This window comes from Chelonoidis abingdonii, chromosome 24 (assembly GCF_003597395.2).
Source record: "Chelonoidis abingdonii isolate Lonesome George chromosome 24, CheloAbing_2.0, whole genome shotgun sequence".
NCBI lineage: Eukaryota > Metazoa > Chordata > Testudines > Testudinidae > Chelonoidis > Chelonoidis abingdonii.
Genome location: NC_133792.1, coordinates 14323366 through 14342918, shown reverse-complemented (window position 1 = coordinate 14342918; position 19553 = coordinate 14323366). Strand labels below are relative to the sequence as shown.

Sequence of the window (19553 nt, the reverse complement as noted above, 5' to 3'; positions counted from 1 at the left end):
ATAAAACACACCCAAGGGAAGTAACACAGCCCAAAGAGATTCCACTGCTGCTCTCTACCTCTGTCTGCTTAGGAGTGTGTGTGTGTGTGCGCGCGCGCGTGCACCTGGATCTCTCTCTATATATCCTGGTATACTTCTGAGTGAATGTATAAATCAAGTGTGTGCGAGTGAATGTGTATGTGCATTTGGCCAGAGCGTGTATGCATATGTGTGTACATGCATTGGGAAGGAGTGTGTGTGTGTCCATGCATATATGCATCTGGATGAAGTTTGAGTGTGCGCGCATGCACACACACACATCTGCATGGAGAGAAAGTGGATGTGTATACATGTGCATCTGAGTGGATTGTGCGTATCCTCTGCATTTTCAAAGGCTGAACCTTACAAACAAACCATACAGTCAGCAGCTGTTTCATTAACATTCACTGTCTCATCTAAACTCTACGGGGATGTGAGGCCTTGTGTTCTTGGACTGACTACCTGTGGCTGGTGCCCTTTCTCCTGGGCTCATCAGGACGTCCAAGCGGCATGGGGTCACCTACACCTTGGCATACCAACAGGGCTGGTGGATAGCTGCCACACCTGTCAGGAAGGAGGTGCTGCTGTGCAATCACTGTGTCTAGCATTCAAGAGCCTGGCAGGTAGCCTGACGTTCGTTCTCACAGGGGGAATCCAGAACAGCCCCTGCTGGGCTCTGGCCAGTCCAAGAGGCTGGGTTTGTGATTCTTCCAACTAGGCCTGCAAATGCGCATGGGGTGGGGGGCGGGGAAGTAACCAGGTCCAGAGCTCTCCCCAGCAGAGCAGTAAGTGGCTATAATGAGCCACGTTCCCCACTGACGTGGAAAGGGGACTCCCCTGACATTCGCCTCTGCAGTGCATGGAATCAATGGCCCCTTTCTGGCCAGACATCACAAAGACACACAGTGAGCTGGGGTTGGGGCTGGGGCTGGGTAAGAGGAATAACTGAAAGTAAAGGCCTAACTCAGCAGCAGCAGCTGGACTGCCCCCCCCTGCAGCTCTGACAATTCACCCCCCTGCGACTCTGTAGCAGCCCCATGCCTGTCCCAGGCTCCCAGACGCACCATTCCCCTGCAGGCCAGTCACAGCGGCAACGTTCCTATCGCTGAGTATTTTTGCTTTGCCAAGGTCCCTCCGTGACGACCTGCAGCATTCCCTGCTGCTGCCGGCCCTGGACTCCCTCCAGCATCTGGAGAACTGTCTGGTGCTCTAGTGACACAGGCAAATGGGGCCTGAGGCCAGGCCATCCAATTAACATGAGGGTGACCACAGGTAGAATTTGAATGCAGAGCTCCCAAGAGGTGACAGGCTAATGCCCTATCCAGCACCACTGCACAGCCCCCTTAGCTGGTCTCCCTCGTCCCACTGGACAGCAGCTGCACAGCTGGACCCTCAGACGGACCTCCTAACACTGCCACTTCCAGCAGAACCCAACCCCTCCACGTGGAACCACCAGGGCGTAGGTAGCCTCTGCTGGCTCCTGCAGTACCCCTGCACTGGCACACGGGGGCAGTGTTGGCTTTCCTTTGATGAGCCTCGGGTCCCCCCCATTGAAGCTGGGCTAAACTTCGCTCCTTCTTGCTAATGGGCTGGGAACTGTCCCACCCCCACCCCTTCCCTCCCTCTGCTGCTGGTGATAATACCAGGCTGACTCCTCTCTTGTCCCCTCTACTTCCATGTTCCCTGCAAGGGGATGAGAGGGGTTTTAAAAGTTAAAAAAATGAGGGAGGGAAAGGAGGTGTGTGGGGGGAATCCTGCCAGGGTTGCAACAGAGCTGGAAACTGAGTCACGAATGAAGCTTGGGACACAGAGCGGCAGGGGAGAATGGGTCCAGTTCCCAGCCTCTCTCTCTCCTGTCTGCTCCCCACCACCCCATCCCTTCATCTACAGGAGACTCAGCAAATCCCCGGGGCCGATTTCCAGCACCTTTAGTCAGAGGATCTCAAAGCCCTCTGCAAATAGGAGCTATTCTAGAGAGCTGGGTCTCCCCCCGTGCCTCCCCACACACTGCATCTCAGCACCTCCACCCCTTCTTAGCAGCTTTATCCCATGCACGCTTCGCTCACCCTGCCCTGGGTGCTGAAGGGGCAGAGCTGGGGATTTAAACCCCCTCCCCTCCTTATATCTCCCGGGTCAGTCAGGGTACAGCCAGTCCCACCGGATCCTGGAGGCAACGTCTCTCAGCCTGTCTCCCTCCAGCCAGAGGCTGCTAGCTCTGGCAGGGAGCCATGCCAGGCTTATGCGGCTGAGGGGCTGAGGACCAGCAGGCTCATAGCAATCAGCTCTGCAGGCTACATTTGCACAGCAGCACTGGAGGTCAAAGGAACCAGCCGGCCCTGCCTGAAATCCGCAGAGGAAAGCAGGAATCCTGCTCCTAAGCTTAAGGGAGCCTGACTCCTGTAGAGCTGCTGAGCTTTGGTCCCCTGGGCGGGGGGGAGGAGGATTCTCCCTTTCCTCCCCAATGTGTTACCCAGGGACTGTGCTTTGCACTCCTCTCTGGTGCATTCAGCAAGGGGGTGTACTGTGCAAACACTCCTGCCCCCTCTCTGCCTTGCTCCTCTGCCAGCAGAGGCCTCCCACAGGAAGTCTGGGGGAGCTGGTGTCTCTGGCAAAATCTCCTTGTCGAGCGGCATGTGCAAGGACTGTGCCCAGCACCCAAGCAGGACAGCAGGGTCTGTCCCCCAGGAGCCTGCCCTTCCCTGGCTACCTTCTGCTGAGCTCTGCTGTGGGGGGTACAGAGGTAAGCAGAGTACCCAAGTTTGGATGAGTGCTGCCTACCCCCATCAAAAGCCATCTGCTCCCTTGAGCTAAGAATGCCCCGGCACCCCTGCAAGCCCCAGACCACTTTCAGGGAGAGGGGGATTTGTTCTGCCCAATTTCAGAGCCACGCCCACACATTAGCTGTGTCCCGAACTTCAGCCCCGTTGAGTTCCCCTTCCGCTACAGAGAGAAATGAGAGAGCGGAGAAGGGGACAGAGAGAAGGTGCCAATGTCAAGAATGAGAGGGTGAGAAATGGCAGATCGTGAGCCACGTGGAAAAACAGACACAGAGATTTGGGGAGCTAGGAGAGGAGCAGAGATTAAGTCAGCTGGAAATAGACCTGCCCCCTACATAGTTCACACAAGACAGCCCCTTTGCCCCACTCCAACACGGGGGGACTTGTGCAGTCGTTCCTGCCTGGGATTACGGCTACCCCGGATCTACAACAAATGTAGGTTTTTTAAAAACAGAACCCCCGTTGAAAAGCAACGAGTTTCCAGTAGGTCTGTGGCCAAACCCAGGGCACTAGATCCAACTGCTGCTGAGACCTGAGGAAGTTGGGATCCTGATCCGAATTCCAGGCCTCTCTTGAGAGTGGCCTCAATGGGAATGTAAACTGAGCACTCCTAGCCTCGGGGGAGTTGGGATCCCAGTCCAAGTCTCACCTTGCTGCTCGGCTCCATCTGGAGCTTAAATTACAAGGAGGGGGAAGGCTCAAGAGCTGAAAACAGTTTATGATGATTATCTGCATTGTGGTGGCACCTATGAGCCCTAGTCATGGCTCAGGGCTCTGTTGTGCTAGGTGCTGCACGAACACAGAACAAATACTCCCTCCCCTGAGAAGTAGACAATCTAACCAGCTTGAGGTTCACTAAGCCTTGAATACCACCATGTTCCCTCATCCCAGGTCACTTCCCACCTTTCCCTGTCACAGTGGGAGGAGACGGGTGAAGGACAGGAATTATCAGTGGTATAAAATCACCCCACAGCCACATTTTCCCATCTACCACCCTAGTCTTCCCACGCATGGACTGGTTCTAGCCTTCCTTCACATTCCCCTGGACAGTGAAACCATCTGCACATGAAGCAAGGCAGAGCTTGGTCATTGGCCAAGCAGCGTAAAGCCTGCCCCATTGCTAGGCAGGGTGACTCAGGAGACTGCAGGCTGAGCAGCAGCCTTGGGGTTGTGGCGACCTCGGAGCCAATCAGCCACTGGGGAGACAAATGAGGACTCCAGATCTCTTGAATGGGATGGATCCGGGAGTGGCCACTGGAACAGATGGGCTAGAGGGATGGGGTAGAGGAACCCACTGGGCTGGGTTTCTGCATCACTGGAAGACCTGCTGTCGAACGCTGGAGCGAGTCCCCTGATGGTGGGGGAGGGAGAGACATAAAAGCTCTTTCCGGGAGATGGTGCATTTCCATTTCTAATGGCTGGACGGGAGCCAAGCTCCTTTCAGAAGGCTTCATGGGAAAATGCGATGTGAACGCTGGCTGGGCTACAGGCAGCTCGCAGGCAATGCTGCAGAGCGCCAGAGCTCCAGGGCAGCTGGAGACCCACTGGGCACCCCCTGTCTGCCCCAGTCAGTGCCTTGCTGGACAGAGCGGGAAGGGCAGGGAGGTCAGGCCAGGCCTCTGAGCACTGCTATCCCTCACCTGTCTGATCTCCAGTTCTACCTCTGGGGGAGGACAGAAAGGGGATGGGGTGGAAACTCTGGTCTCCCATTTATGTTCTAATGCCAGCCTGATCTCAGTGAGAATTTGGAGTGGGGGGGGATTCCCAGTCCCCACTCAGCAGAATTCCCAGTCCAAAGGTCTCTTTATTGCATGGCTCGGTTGGTTTTCTTTCTGCTCCTGTCACCCCCAGCAATGTTGTGAATTATTGCAAGGAGCCCTGGTAACTAGAGGGGGTGGCATAGTGCACTAAACACCCAGATTCACTGTAAACCCAAGTTCCAATCACAGCAAGGTCCCTTCATCATCCTCAGGCATGCAATCCATGGACTTCATTTTGTGTGGGGGACGTGTTTGGGGTGACCCTTAGACGCTGAGGACCTGTGCTTTGTATGCAAGAGAAAGAGTTTGCCATAAGCAACAATAGCTCCTTCCACCACCTTCACCACCACGCCGACTGGCTGCCAGCCTCCTCCACAGAGGTGGCTGCATTTTAGTGGCACTGCATGTGGATAACTTCCTGGCCCTTTAAAATTCCACTTGTGCAGGATATTTCCTGCCCTGGGGATTGAATTCCACTGATGCTTCCTTTCTACTGGGAATTTTTAAAGTTCTGATGGGGAAGCACGTTGGGATGAGAGGCACTGTAAGGTAGAACTATCATTATGGACTTGATATAACAACTGAGATAGAAAAAGACTTCTAGACGCCAGGGGCACAAGAGAAGGGCAAGAGAAGAAAGCCAAGGATCTCCCTTTCCTTCCCAGCCCCGCTCAAGGGCATGGCGCACTGCAGGGTCTTTGGCTCACTGAGCACACCCATAAAAAGGCTGGGCTGGAAGGGACCTCAAGAGGTCATGCAGTCCAGCCCCCTGCACTGAGGCAGGATTAAGTTTGTCAGGGGTGGTCTAGGTATATCTTCAGTGGAGGAGAAGTGTGCAGCTCCCATCAAGTTACCACAGCCCCCCCATTTCCAGAGTGGTTGAGGATGGGGCCTTGTTTATCTGTGGCAGTGCATGCCAGCATTGTTCATAATTACCAGGGCGGACTTGTACAAACACAAAGAGCAGTGGGACCTGGGCCTTGCTCTCAACTGTGCCTTTGAAAACCTCCCACTATGATCCCTGGTTTCAAAGCCAATTGAAAGAGATCACAAACTAATCACATGGATGCCAAGGGACCAACCCCAGAATACCTTGAAATGAAGCACATGCCACCTGGCCCCCTCAGCTCCAGATCCCACTCATGGCCCCGGCCCAGTGCTATTAAATATTAACGTCACCAACCACGTTAGACCTGCATTCAAAGAAAATTATTTATGGGGCTTGATCCCAAAGTCCACAAATAGGCAGGACCCCCACTGTTATAAGGAGAACGCTTTGCATTTATACAGCGCCTTTGGTCTAACAGTCACCCAGCATTTGCCAGCCATGAATTAATTGTCCTAACATCCGTATGATGTAGGTCAATATTAATAACCGCACTTCATCTGACAGGGAAGCTGGAGTTCAGGGATGCAATCAGGCAGGTTGTCTGCCCAAGTACAAGTTGTAGGTCAGTGACAGAGCAGAGAATAAAACTCTCCAATAATAGTATTTTTCTCCATAGTTCTCAACTCACTTTACAACGGAGAGTAAATATCGATAGAAAAGAGACAGAAAGGAGGCAGAGCCAAGAACAGAATCCAGGTCTGCTAACTCCTACTCCAGTGGTCCGTTCAGTGGACCATGCAACCATCTAGCCCCTACACCACAACCTCACTGGATGGGAATGTCGTGGTTTCTTCACTGAACCTCTCAGACAATCTCTCTTTTGTTGTGAGGAACCCCACCCCACTCCGAGCCCCTTAGACTCAGGTTGCAGCTGCACTCGTAGGCACTCCTAGTACCTGCTGCCCATCACCCTCCTCCTCACTGGATGTTGCACATTACATGGAAATGGTTCATGCTGCAAACTGGCCACGCATCAGGGCCACGGCGTGTGTCATGGGAGCAGAATCGGCCAGGTGCATCCTGGCAACGCTAAGTTCTCTTAATACCCTGGACACTTCATTCTCTGCTGCTGGGATCCTGTGGAGTAAAGGTGGGGTTCTCCGAAGTGCTCTGCCCTGGACTACCTGTTGTCTCATTGGCATCAACGGTAAAAAGAGCTGGCTGAAAAAGGCTAATTAGTTTGCAGGAGATTTCAAAGCTTCCCCCCTCCCCCAAATTTCCCCAAGTAAATGTTTGGATCTTTTCAACAAAAAGGCAAAGTAAAAAAAGTTGTGAAAAACGTGTGCAGGAAATCTCTCCCAGTGCTAGAAAACCAAAACCTGCCGAGTTTTGCTTAAAAACATTGTTTTGAGAAAAATATTTCGACTGGCCCTAAGGGTAAAATTCCCATTGACTTCAATGGGAACAGAGTCAGACCAACACTTAGGCAGGGGTAGTCAAATATTTTCTGTCAAGGTCCAAATTTCTTGGCCAAGGTATAGTCAAGGTCCAGATTCCAGAGAAAATAATTAAAAAAGGACAATAAGAAGTAAATAAAAAGATTTGCGGTCCGTTCAAAAGCATCCAGCAGTCCGGACTGGGTCCCCAGTTTGCCTATTGACTACCTCTGAATCAGGGTATGTCTGCACGGCAAAGACCCATGGCTGACTCAGGTCAGCTGACTCAAGCTTGTGGAGCTCGGGCTGTGGGGCTATAGAATTGCAATGTAGACATTTGGGCTCAGTTGGGAGCCTGGGCTCGGAGGCTCTGGGAGCAGGGAGGGATCTCAGAGCCCAGGCTCCTGTCTGAGCCCAAATGTCGACATTGCTATTTTTAGCCCCACAGCCTGAGCCTGAGTCAGCTGAGCCAGGCTCTGCGACTTGGTGCGGCGGGATTTTTATTGCAGCGGAGATGGACCCTGAGAGCTTCTGCCCCATTCTGCCTGCCCAGCAGTTGGACAAGATCCATCCCATCCATGCTCAAAAGCATTTTTCTATTCTTGGTGGAAGATTTTTAAAAATCAAACACCAGGAAATTGTAAGCAAAGAGCTTTAAGAGAGCAGCTGCTCCACCTAAGGTGACCAGATGTCCCGATTTTATAGGGACAGTCCCGATACTTGCAGCTTTTTCTTATATAGGCTCCTATTACCCTCCACCCCGTCACAATTTTTCACACTTGCTATCTGGTCACCTAGCTCCACCCCTACTGTCATGGTTGGGTCAGTAGGAACCCCACTGTCTGGACACTCCTCGGATCCCCAGGAAGAGTGGGGAGGTTACAGATGGAGTGTCCTCCTTAACTCTCAATTTCCTTTGGCACTATGATTTTAAGTTAGTCTCTTAATGCTGCTTTACTGTGGATTTTGGGGGGTTAATTGAACTGATGGTAAATCTATCTTGCAGATTCCCCCCTTGAGCTTCCTTTTGATTATTATTAGCTCAACAGAACATGCTTTAAAATAAAAAAAAAAGAATCATGTTTCCATATTTTCCCTGGTCTTCACTCCTTAACTGGGACCAAAAGCCCTGTTTCTCTTCATCTGTCCCCTTGAATTACACACAGATTCCCATCAGCGCACATGCTATCCCGACATTTGCCATCCAGCTAAATCTTCTGGAATACACACAACCGTGGGGAAGTTGGCAGCCATCGTATCTCTAGGTGAACTAACAGAGAAAGGTGCAATAACCAGTGTTATGCAAGCAAAGACAGTGCTAGCTTCCCCTGCCACCCGCAGGCCTTACCTTACCTAGAGGGCTGTATATGCTGACTACAAAATTAACTGCAGAATTAACCCTATGGCTCCAGAATCAAATCTTTCATTTAAAAAAAAATGCTTCTAGCCTTCTAATTGCAAAGAAAACTTTTCCTATATGAACTGAGCATGAACCAATGCGATGTCTGCCTGAGTTTGAAGACAGCCTGAAGCAATAGTTCTGAGACAGGTATGACCTGCTGTATTATCAAACTGGGCTGTGGCTTCTGAAACTTAATGATGACAGATTAAATGTCAGTCCTATTAACTGTTTCACTGCTGGTACTTTTAGCAGAAATATCCAATAACCCTCAATCCCCAACTGCCCAAACCTGAGCTCACCCCCAACACCTTGTGATGCAGTTTTGCTTGGTCAGTACTTTGTGGCCTGTGGCAAAGTGACAATGTAGGAGCAGAGTAAAATAAAGGGATTTTAATCTCCATATAAATTACACAAAAATAATGTGCCCTATTCACTTCTGTATTTAATACACCCCCCTCCCCCAAACAAACAGCTGGAAGCTGTGGCAATATTCCCATTCAGCTACAGAAACTGAGAGATCTTAAGCTGAGCTTGCTGCAAAATGCACAGGGCATGTGATCTCAAGGGTCCTCTTCTAGGCAGGAGTGAGCAGGTGACTCTTTATGGTCCAGCCTACCCAGAGCCTCTGCTGTGACTGCCAGCAATGAGCTAATCAGTCTCAACTACTATGGTGGCTTTTATTATGTAGAGACCTGTCTGCTAAGAACTGGACTGAGGTCGCCAGCTTGTTCTCATGGGCACTTGAAGAGACATCAAGAGATGCAGGACCTTTTGGCCACAGCAAACCTGTATTAGATTTTAACTGCTGGAAGGCGCTCCATCTCCCCCATCTTCCCCAGTCAATCCAATCCCCCCAACTAAGTAGCCACCTCCTGTTGGGCCAGGAAATCCATAAATCTTAAGTTTGATAAATTGGGGTAAATTTGATGCATAAAAAATTGAGGGAGTGCCACTCTGGCTAGAGACAGACTTGGTGCATGGGTTCCTCCTTACCACTCTGTTACCCCTTCCCAAGCCTGAGCTTTCCCAATGGGGTTCCTGTGGCAGTACTGATTGGGCGACGGTAAGTTCTCTGCTTTCTTTGTGCAATACCGGGGTCATGACTAGTAGGGGTGATGGCAGTAGGAATCAGCGTTCCAGCCTCTGTCTCTGGAACATCTTTGAGTGTGGGGAATGAGGCTCTGTGCTCTTTCTTAACAGAACCGCTGTGACATCCCTCATAGATGGCAATGAATGCCATCCCTCTGCAGCAGGTTTCATTGGGAGACCATTACAGCATTCCTAAGGGGAGGCAATGTGAATTCAGCCTTAGCCACTGGTTATGGTAAGGTGCTGCGGCTCGGTGGGAGTCCAGATGCGCCTGAGTCACGTAATAAGGAGGTGGAGCTGAACCTCCCCAAAGTCCAGGGCTGCCTGGATACGGGGCTTTGATCTGAGTCCAGGGCCAAGTACGGATCTGACCACCCGCAGAGTCAAGGAATATTTGGAGGCGTGAGTCTGAGCAGGCCTATCCCTGTCTCTGGGATGCTACAAGGGGACAGTCATGAAAGCCAGCACTGTGCCACACAGAAATACCTGCACAACCATAGCACTGCTTCAGTAGCCCCATCTCGGCTTTTCCACATACCCTTAGAGTCGCTAGCAGGTAATGTTGGAGCATGTACCATAGGGCTATTCTTGCTAAGCTTAGTGGCCAATGTGCTTGAACTTGCCAGGGCCTCCAGAGGTATTTGACATGTCAAAGCATTGCAGGATGAAAGGGAATCTGCTGAAACTTGTCTCCCCTCACAGATCACATCACCTCCCTCTTCCAGAAACCGGATCTCACTCAAGGCAACCAGCCCTTTGATGTTAAAGGAGAGAAAGGCTGCTCTTCCCCACTCCAATGGAGCCGAGGAGACAATGAGGCAAACATCAAAGGAAAAGCACCCACGCCCCCCGCTCACCAGCTGAACCCAGAGAACTGGGACAAGGCCAAATGGCTCATTGTGCCGGGTACATCAGCTGGGGATGAGCTTTGCAGCCACCTCTCTGGTCTCTGGTTCCCAGCTGTATTTTCCTCAACCCCAAGCACACCCACCTCCTTCCAGTGTCTGATGCAGAGCGGTGTGGAAGGGGGAGAAGGTTGCAGGCAAGAAGCAGAAGGAGAAGGTGTTGATAGGGCATTGGAAAGAAATGAACCTTAACAGGGCAAAGAACAACACAAGCGGTGAAAGGGATGGGGGAGAGATGTTTGGGGATCTAAGTGGAGGAGATCTCCACCATCAAAGTGTGATGAGTGATCATAGGAGAAGCTGCTGCTTCATCTAATCTTGCGGCAATATGGACAGCCACCGACCCATCTCTCTCCTTTCCCTGCAAACCCCCCACGTGGGAGACTGGAGGTCACCCCCGAGGCATCAGCAGCTGTATGTCCAGATGTGCAGCAGGCAATAGACATGGTTGTTATATCAATCACAGCCATAAGAGAAGACCGCACAAGAATCCTGCTCCTTCTGCTGCCAAGATGGCCTTTATCTAGCATTAGGTTTCCTGTCCCCTCTGCAGGCCAGGCATTAGAGAGCAACACCCCACACTCAGTCACATACATGTTACACAGTGGTAGAAGAGGCAGACCCAGCCCTGGAGGACAGGAGGCACTGAAAGAGATGCAGAGAGGAGCAAAGCACCACCCCAGGGGGTTAAGCTCCCAGTTTCAGGGGAAGGAGAGATTCTGGGAATTTGACAATGAGCCATTTCAATTAACAGGAGCCTCCGAGAGGCCAAGATTCCATTTCATTAAAATGTAACAAGATGTTAGACCCTAAAGGAATGGCTCAGTGTGGCTGGAATTTTGACAAGGTCCCAGCACCCACATCTGGGGGCCAGACTGTCCAAAGAGCATGGCGAGCATTGGGTGCTGAGCAGTTTTGAAAGTCTGGCCCCATGTGTAGAAATATTGACCTGTGAGGTCCTGGCAGGGAGTGTGTTAGCCTTCAGCATGGGATGGCAGGGGGATGGACGGTCTTCAGCAGAGCTTTCAAACCTGGAATTCCATCAAGATACTGTAGATTAATATTAAGAGAAATTTGATCCAAAATGTTGGTGGTCTGCAGATGATTATTTAATATTTAAACCGCAGTAACTTCCAGTGGCCTCAAAGTGCTGGGTTCTGGACAGACAGATAGACAGTCCCTGCTCTGAAATACAAATGGTCTATGTATCACTACTCCAGGAAAAATAGTTCTCAGGAATGAAAAGGCAAAGAATGATTTTTCTTGTTTGGCTTCCTCATACACTCTGCTCTCAGTATGTTTCTGGTTTGTACAGGGGCTAGCCCAATGGGGTCCTGGTCCTCCAGTAATACAAATACAGAATGAACATCCTGACCAGAGTTATTCCAGACATTACACTGGGAAATGGGAACAGAATTTGTCTCTCAGAACCAGGGCGACCAGATGTCCTGATTTTACAGGGACAATCCTGATATTTGGGGCTTTTTCTTATATGGGCATCTATTACCCCCCACGCTCCCGATCTTCCATACTTGCTGTCTAGTCACCCTACTCAGAACATGCTCAGGCCAAATTCTGAAGTCAATGGGAGTTTGACCTGAGGAAACATTGAGTGAGGATCTCAGGCTTAGGCCTCTGAGCTATCTGCATGTTTTGATATTCGCCAGTCATCTTACTAGGAACACAGGATTTGTCATAAAAGATCAGATTATCAAGTGCCATCATGGCCCATCTCATGATGTTTCAGACGAAGGCACTCACTCTTCTCTTGGATTACTACTAAGTCTCTAATGCTGCGCATACTGGGGGTGGGGGGCAGCATTACCACCTGACCGCTGTAAGCCACCAGCTTGTGCCCTGAACTGGGAGAGCAGATTGCTCCATTACCTTAGCTTGTTTAGCTAGAATATATCCACATGGTCATAATGTCACTCTGCCCTTGTTTAAAGCCAGCAATGGTATCTGGCTCTGTCACTTATGGCTTATCCAGCCCTCAAAATAAATGACTTACTTTGAAGGCTGGAGACATCACACTCGCATCCCATCAGTTATTAAAAATGTTAGAAGACTCATGGAAAGGCCAGCTCAAGTTAACCTAAATACACAAGTGACTGATTTTATAATTTGGTCTCTGTTGTTATTTATATCACAGTAGCACCTAGAGGCTCCATTGTGGTAGGTGCGATACAAAGCAAGAGAGAGTCCCTGCCCCACAGAGCTTACAATTCAAACAGAGAACTCAGAATTATCAGGCATATGGGAAACTGAGGCACAAAGCAAGAAATGCTGGGATTTTCGGAGATTAAGGTAGTAATATGCCCAACTCCCCCTGAAACTCTCTCATGCTTTTTGGAAAATCTCAGCCTAAGTTGCTTGCCCCACTTCACCTAAGAAGCTTTTAGGAGAGCCAAGAAGTGAACTGAGTTCTTGAGTCCTCAGCCAGTCCCTTAATTGCAAGACCATCCTTCCCATCAGCAAAAGGTAACTGAAAATGTCTGTTTTATTTTAATTCCTGAGCACGCAGACCCCTCCTCTTGAAAGATCAACTTGTTCAGATTCATGTAGACATTACTTAACTTTCTCTTATATAATCATAGGCAGCAGGGCAAAAAGTGTTGACATTTTGGCTGAAAAAGGGCCTTCATCGAGTGAAAAAAAACCACTGGCTTTTTGTTATATTTCTGCTCCCTAGCCATGACCTGACTCATGGTTCTGCCATTTGTGATTTCATAAAAGCCTGCAGCAAATTTGCAAAAAAAATAAATCTGGTATTTTCTTTCTGAGCTATATCATCTTCATGCAGGAACAAAGTCTGCCAAAACCCCTCAAACCCTCACTGATAGAGGAACATACGGATTGCCAGACAGGATCCGATCCAATGGCCATCTAGTTCAGTAACCTGTCTCTGACAGTGGCCAGCACCAGATAATGTTTTGGAGGATTGTGGGAGAACCCTGCAGTAGCAGGAATGGGATAATCTTTCCTCATGTTAGGTCTCATCCTGATCTCTAACAGTCAGAGACTGGCTTCAACTCTAACACATACGGTTTAATATCCCTTCCACAAAATTTGCTATCATTAATTATGTCCAAACACTTACTAAATCTTAAGTCCTTGGTCTCACCAACCTCTTGTGGCAGGGAGTTCCACAGTCTAATAATGTGTTATGTGACAAAGTATTTCCTTTTGAATTTGTCTTCTTTTAATTTCAAAGCCGACTGTAAAGAGCTACAAAGGGATCTCACTAAACTGGGTGACTGGGCAACAAAATGGCAGATGAAATTAAACGTTCATAAATGCAAAGTAATGCACATTGAAAACCTAATCCCAACTATACATACAAAATGATGGGGTTTAAAATAGTTGTTATCACTCAAGAAAGTGATCTTGGGGTCATTGTTGATAGTTCTCTGAAAACAACTGCTGAAATGTGCAGCAGCAGCCAAAAAAGCTAACAGAATGTTTGTAACCATTAGGAAAAGGACAGACAATAGTACAGAAAATATGATGTTACTATATAAATACATGGTACTCCCACTCCTCAAATTCTGCAGGCAGTTCTGGTTGCCACATCTCAAAAAAGATTTATTAGAATTGGAAAATGTATGGAGAAGGGCAACAAAAATGATTAGGGGTAAGGAACAGCTTCCATATGAGGAGAAATTAAAAAGTCTGGCACTGTTCATCTTAGAAAAGAGGTGACTAAGGGGGGATATGATAGAGATCTATACAATCATGAATGGTGTGGAGAAGATTCGTAGGGAAGTATTATTTACCCCTTCAAATAACAAAGGAACCAGAGACCATCCAATAAAATTAATAGGCAGCAGGCTGAAAACAAACATAAGGAAATTCTTTGTCACACAACTCAAGGTTGCCAAGGGATGTTGTGAAGGCCAAAAGTATAACTGGGTTCAGAAAAGAATCAGATAAGTTCATGGAGGTTAGGTCCATCAGTGGCTATTAGCCAAGATGGTCAGAGATGCAACTCCATGCGCTGGGTGTCCCTAAACCTCTGACTGCCAGAAGTTAGGACTGGATGACAGTGGATGATGGTTCACTCGATAATTGCCCTGTTCTGTTCTTTCCTTATAAAGCACTTGGCACTGGCAGAAGACAGGTTACGGGCTAGATGGACATTGGTCTGACCCAGTCTGGCTGTTCTTACGTTCTTATTGAATGTCCCTTTATTCTTGTGTTATGAGACAGGCTGAACAGAAGCTCCTGACCTACCTTTAGACCATTCATTTTTTGATCATCTCCCCTCTTATTTGTCTCCTTTCTAAGGTAATGATCCCAATCTTTACAATCTCTCTTCAGAGGAGAGCTTTTCCAGGCCTCTAGTCCTTCTCATAGCCCTTCCCTGAACCCTCATTAATTCTGCAATATCCTATCTGCGATGGGGTGCCCAGTGCTACACGTAGTCTCCCAGAGGATGCTGCACCACTAATTTATATAGAAGCATCATAATAGCGTATGTGTTATTCGCCATTCCATTCCTGATGTTAGCTTTTCTGAACACAGCTGCTCATTGAGCAGGGGTCTCCATGGAGCTGTCTACAGCGATACCCAGGTCCCTTTCCTCAGCTGATACAGTTCATTTAGAAAGCTCTAAAGTGTAGGAGTCGTTTAAAATTTTCCCTCCAACGTGCACTACTTTGCATTTATCAACTTTTAATTTCTGTTGCCACTGTGTTGCCCACTCACTTAGCTTCTTTAGGTCTCTCTGAAGTTCTTCACACTCCTCTCTGGTCCTGACCAACCTAAATAACTTCCTCTTATCAGCAAATTTTGCCCTTTCTGATCACTCTACTTTGCAGTTCATTAATAAATATATTAAACAACATGGGACCTAATATGGATCCTCGAGGCACGCCATCGGTACTCCTTTTCCATTAGGAAAATTGATCATTTAATCCTACTCTTTGATTGCTATCTCCTAGCAAAGTTTTGCTCTAGGAGAATACTTTGACTCTCACTCCAGCCCTACTTAACTTCTTTAGTAGCCTCTTGTGCTTAAGGTGACCAGATGTTCCAATTTTATAGTGAAAGTCCCAATTTTTGGGTCTTTTTCTTATGTAGGCTCATATCACTCCCCACCCCCGTCCCGATTTTTCACACTTGCTGTCTGGTCACCCTACTTGTGTTGGACGTTGTTGAAGGCCTTTTGGAAGTCAAAATAAATTAGTTCAACTAGTTGTCCTTTATTCACTACTTTATGGACATTTCCAAAGAATTCTAAGAGATGAGAAGGACACAATTTTCCTTTGCAGAAACTGTGCTGGTTAGATACTATCGTACATAGGTGTTCAGTTTTAGGTGTTCAGTTTTTTAATTGTTGCTTCATTACCAATTTGCCAGGTACATATGTATGGCTTACTGGTCCAGATCACCCCTGATCACCCTGGAGTCTTTTTTAAATATAGGCATTTGCTACTCTCCAATCCTCTGGAACAGTAACTTTTTAAATGAGACTGCATAATCTGTTAGCAGCTCAGCTACTTCATACTTAAGATCCTTCAGAATTCTTGGATGGACCATCTCAGCCTGGCAACTTACTGCAGTTTAAATGATCAATTTGCTGCAGCAGATTCTTCTTCTGACACCTCAGTCTCCTATTGTAGCTCATCATTATTACCAGGAAAGAGCAGGGCCAGGGTAAGTACTTTGCCAGTGTCTTTAGCAGGAAGGGTTTATATTAAGAAATCATTTAGCATCTCAGCAATGTCCTTATCATCCTTAATTGCTCCCTATCCCCTTGGTGATCCAGTGGACCCACTGATTCTTGCACAGGCTTCCTGCTCCTAATATACTTAAAGATTCAAATGTTTGTTATATTAACAAACAGGTCAGTAACTCAGCCAGTTTAAACTGGCATAGCGCCATTGACTGCAATGGAGGTACATCAGTTTACACCAGCTGAACATCTGGCCCCATGCTCTGTTAGAAATTCTGGAAAAGGCAACTAGCAACCATACATCCTCCAACCTGGGAACATAGCTGGAGCAGAGACTATCAGAGTAACGATTAATATCCAGACAGGTGTGTAAGTGTCACTAGGGATGCACTGATACTGCCATAGTTAGTTATGACACCCCATTAAAAGGGGCATCTGATTTACAAAATGTTGGCTGATCAGTCATGACCAGGCTGATCAGGAGCGCCTCAAAATCAGACGGTGGGATCATTCCTCGTTTCCTGGTCTCCACAAACATTACTTTTGTGGCAATGGGAGCAACTGATCCTCAGCTAATGCAGATTGGCACAGCTCCATTGACAGCAATGGATTGACACAGAGTTACACTGTTTGTCTGCTAAGACAATAGTAAAACCCTTTGCATCTTAGTAAGATTTAATGGCAAGCCCAGCCCAGGACAATCCCTGCTGGTTCAGAGTCCGCTGACATTTGTTGTTAGCCTTAGATAATTTTGCTAGTGGAGGCTTAAAAATCATGAGATTTAAAAAAATATATACGCTGGGTTCTTTTTATTTGCCTTATGGTTTTGAGGACTTTACAGTTTGTGTTTTTAGCTTTCTTCCATGATCACAAGAACTAGAAACCTACTGTTCATTTTTTTTCCCTTAAATTGAAAGCTGAGATTCTGCTGTATTCACATGACTCCACGAGCTGGGGCTTTAACAAACATACCATACACCACGAGACTTATGATAAAACGATGAGTGACATGGTAAAAAGACATTTTAATTTTTGTGTTTCTCCCCGACTTTTAATAATCTGAGGAGTCACACGTGTGAGTGTGTATGTACGTATCTATAGATATCTGTAGAGATATAGGACCTCCTCCTCCTATCACCAGTCAATTACAAAAAAACTATTTACTTCTAGCAGCCCAATCCTGTCAGAGGTTGTGCCTTCCCTGTGTGGTGTTGAGTACCCTCGGTGGTTTAAATGGGATGCACCTCCTCACAGGGTTGGTCCCATAATTCTTAATTTGATTGCGTCTCTTTAAAAGAAACAAATATTTAAAGGAGAAGGCATCATTCTAACAGTCCTGGTGGTGGAGCATTAAAGTATGTCCCATTGTTACACAGTAAATTCACAGCGATGTTGGATACAGGCCCACTTAGATCCATTTCAGACTAAAGCTTAGCAAGCTCCCATCCTACCACCTTCGCAAACTTCAGACAAACCCATCTTGCGGGTCCCTGCAGTAGTCCCCCTGGTTGCCGAGTATCTCTAAAGACAACTCCAAGCCTGTCCATCATTTATTATGGTTGGCTCATCCCTGCTGGAGGGTGGTACAGTCAATGTGGAGTGAGGATTCTGCTTTTGCCCCAGGCACTTTCCCCGGAAGTGAGTTACTACAAAGAATTCTTTGCTGGGTGCTGGCTGGTGAGTCTTGCCCACACGCTCAGGGTTTAACTGATTGCCATATTTGGGGTCAGGAAGGAATTTTCCTCCAGGGTAGATTGGCAGGAAGTCAGACTAGATGATCATAACGGTCCCTTCTGACCTTAAAGCGTATGAGTCTATGGCACCCTACACCATCCCAATGGCTGTCTCACTGAACGACAGCAGAAAGGGTAGAGCCAACAGGGGAAAGTGTACTGAGCCTGGCAGCATCAGAAGAGGACGGCCAGCACCGAGCACAAAGGGGCTCAAATCCCAAATTAGGATCTTCAGGTGTGACCACAGTACCAGTAGAAACAAACCCTTTTGCCCCCCAATCACTCTTAGAAAATACACTAGCTCTTTACCTGGCAACCTGCATGTCCTGCATTAGGTCTCTGAAAGGCCAGCAACGATGGACCAGACCCTCAGCTGATGTAAATTAACATAGCTCCATTGACTTAAATGGTGCAAAGCCGATATACAGCCAGGGAGAACATGTGGAGCGACTGAAAGGGAAAGAGAAGGAGGAGGAAGAAATGCAGAGAAGGGTTCAAATGAGAGAGAGGAGAAAGAATACAAAATACTCTGAATTATAAAAGCTTCTGTATTTGATTAATTGGGCTTTCTGTTTGATAAATGTTACTCAGGAGTATAACTATGCAAAGCACTTAACAAGTTCACATTATTAAAAGAACTCAACTAACTAAATTAAAATTCCATGATATTAACCAAACCACTAAAGATCAACTTCTCCTTAATGCAATGTTTGGGGAACCAACCCAAGCAAATGATTGTGACACAGGCAATTTTACAGTTAAAACATCTGGACATGTTTTTCCTCCAAATGATTATCACAAAAATTGAACTGCAAAGGGAGTAGGTTTGGTCCCAGTGGCCACAGAGAGTATTATGGGGAGGTGATGTTAGAGTTAGGCCATGTTGTCTAGTGGTTACAGCAGGGAAGTTGGAGCAAGAATTTTGGGATGTTATTCAAAACTCTGTCAATGGTTTGCTGTGTGACCTTGGACTAGATTGGCATCAGAGCCCAGGACCCAAAGTGCTGAGCTCTTCTGAAAATCTGCCAATTTATTCAGGTGCCTAAATAGGAAGTGAGCTTATCTGAGAATCTGGGCCCAACTGAGAGTGGTGCGACCGTCAGAAAATTTAAGTCTTTGCTGCTACGTGCCTCAGTTTCCCCTACCATAAATATTTCTCTGCCACACAGTGGGGTTGTAAGTCTTCATTAATTAACGTTAGTAGAGCAGTTACAGATCCTTGGGTGGAAGGTGCTACCATAAGTACCATGCCCTGTTATTAGGGACATATCTATTTCTAAGCACAGTGTATCTGTGAGACAAGTCATTGCTCAGAGCTCTCAGGGATTAAAATGACACAGGCCTAACTCTGGGAGGTACTGAGTACCTCGTGTCTGAGTTCAGCGGAGGTTGTGAGAGTTTCAGCACCTCACAGGACTGAGGTCTGGGCGATTTCATTCTTTCTTTTCCCTGAGGAAACTTCTCCCCCCAGGAATAGTAACATACCAGAGCAAGGAGTAACCTGGTGATAACTAAGAGCTGGTTATTCCTCCTCCCCTAGGGCCTCATCAGTCTCATTTCTGGCTAGGCAGAGGCCAGGGAAGGGAGGGTGGAGGAGTAGCTGCACCTGGCCTTTTAGCTCCCAGGTTCAGTCAGACTCGCTCAACCTGTTCTCCGCCTCCAGGGGCAAATACCAGACTGTGGAGAGGGGGAGCAATGAGCATGACATTGTTGTGTGTGTGTGTGTGTATGTGTGTGTGTGTGTGTGTGTGTGTAAGCACACACACCAGGAGATGGGGGATGCCAGTGTATTGCAGCTTGTGTGCAGGTCTCCCATTAATGAGATGTGCAACTCATGAGACAATCGCAGAGCACATATAAAAATACAACAATGGCCTCAGTGTGTGTTTCCTCTGTGCTTTTCTCTCATTGTTTAGCTTGCATGTTC

The 19553-nt window shown here is 47.7% G+C and overlaps 1 protein-coding gene across 6 annotated transcripts in view; it reads right to left on the bottom strand.

Annotated features, from left to right (window-relative positions):
• The window catches only part of NTMT1 (N-terminal Xaa-Pro-Lys N-methyltransferase 1), a 94531-nt gene that overhangs the window by 18499 nt on the left and 56479 nt on the right, over nucleotides 1-19553 (bottom strand). For 3 of the 6 annotated variants that reach the window (XM_075060723.1, XM_075060721.1, XM_075060722.1), the window contains exon 4: nucleotides 17936-18076. The exons of 2 other annotated variants lie outside the window; for them this stretch is intronic. The gene's annotated coding sequence lies outside the window, so the exon portion shown is untranslated. Of the gene's footprint in view, nucleotides 1-9215; nucleotides 9235-17935; nucleotides 18077-19553 lie in introns of those variants that run through there. One more of the 6 variants, XM_032797718.2, reaches the window with a different exon arrangement.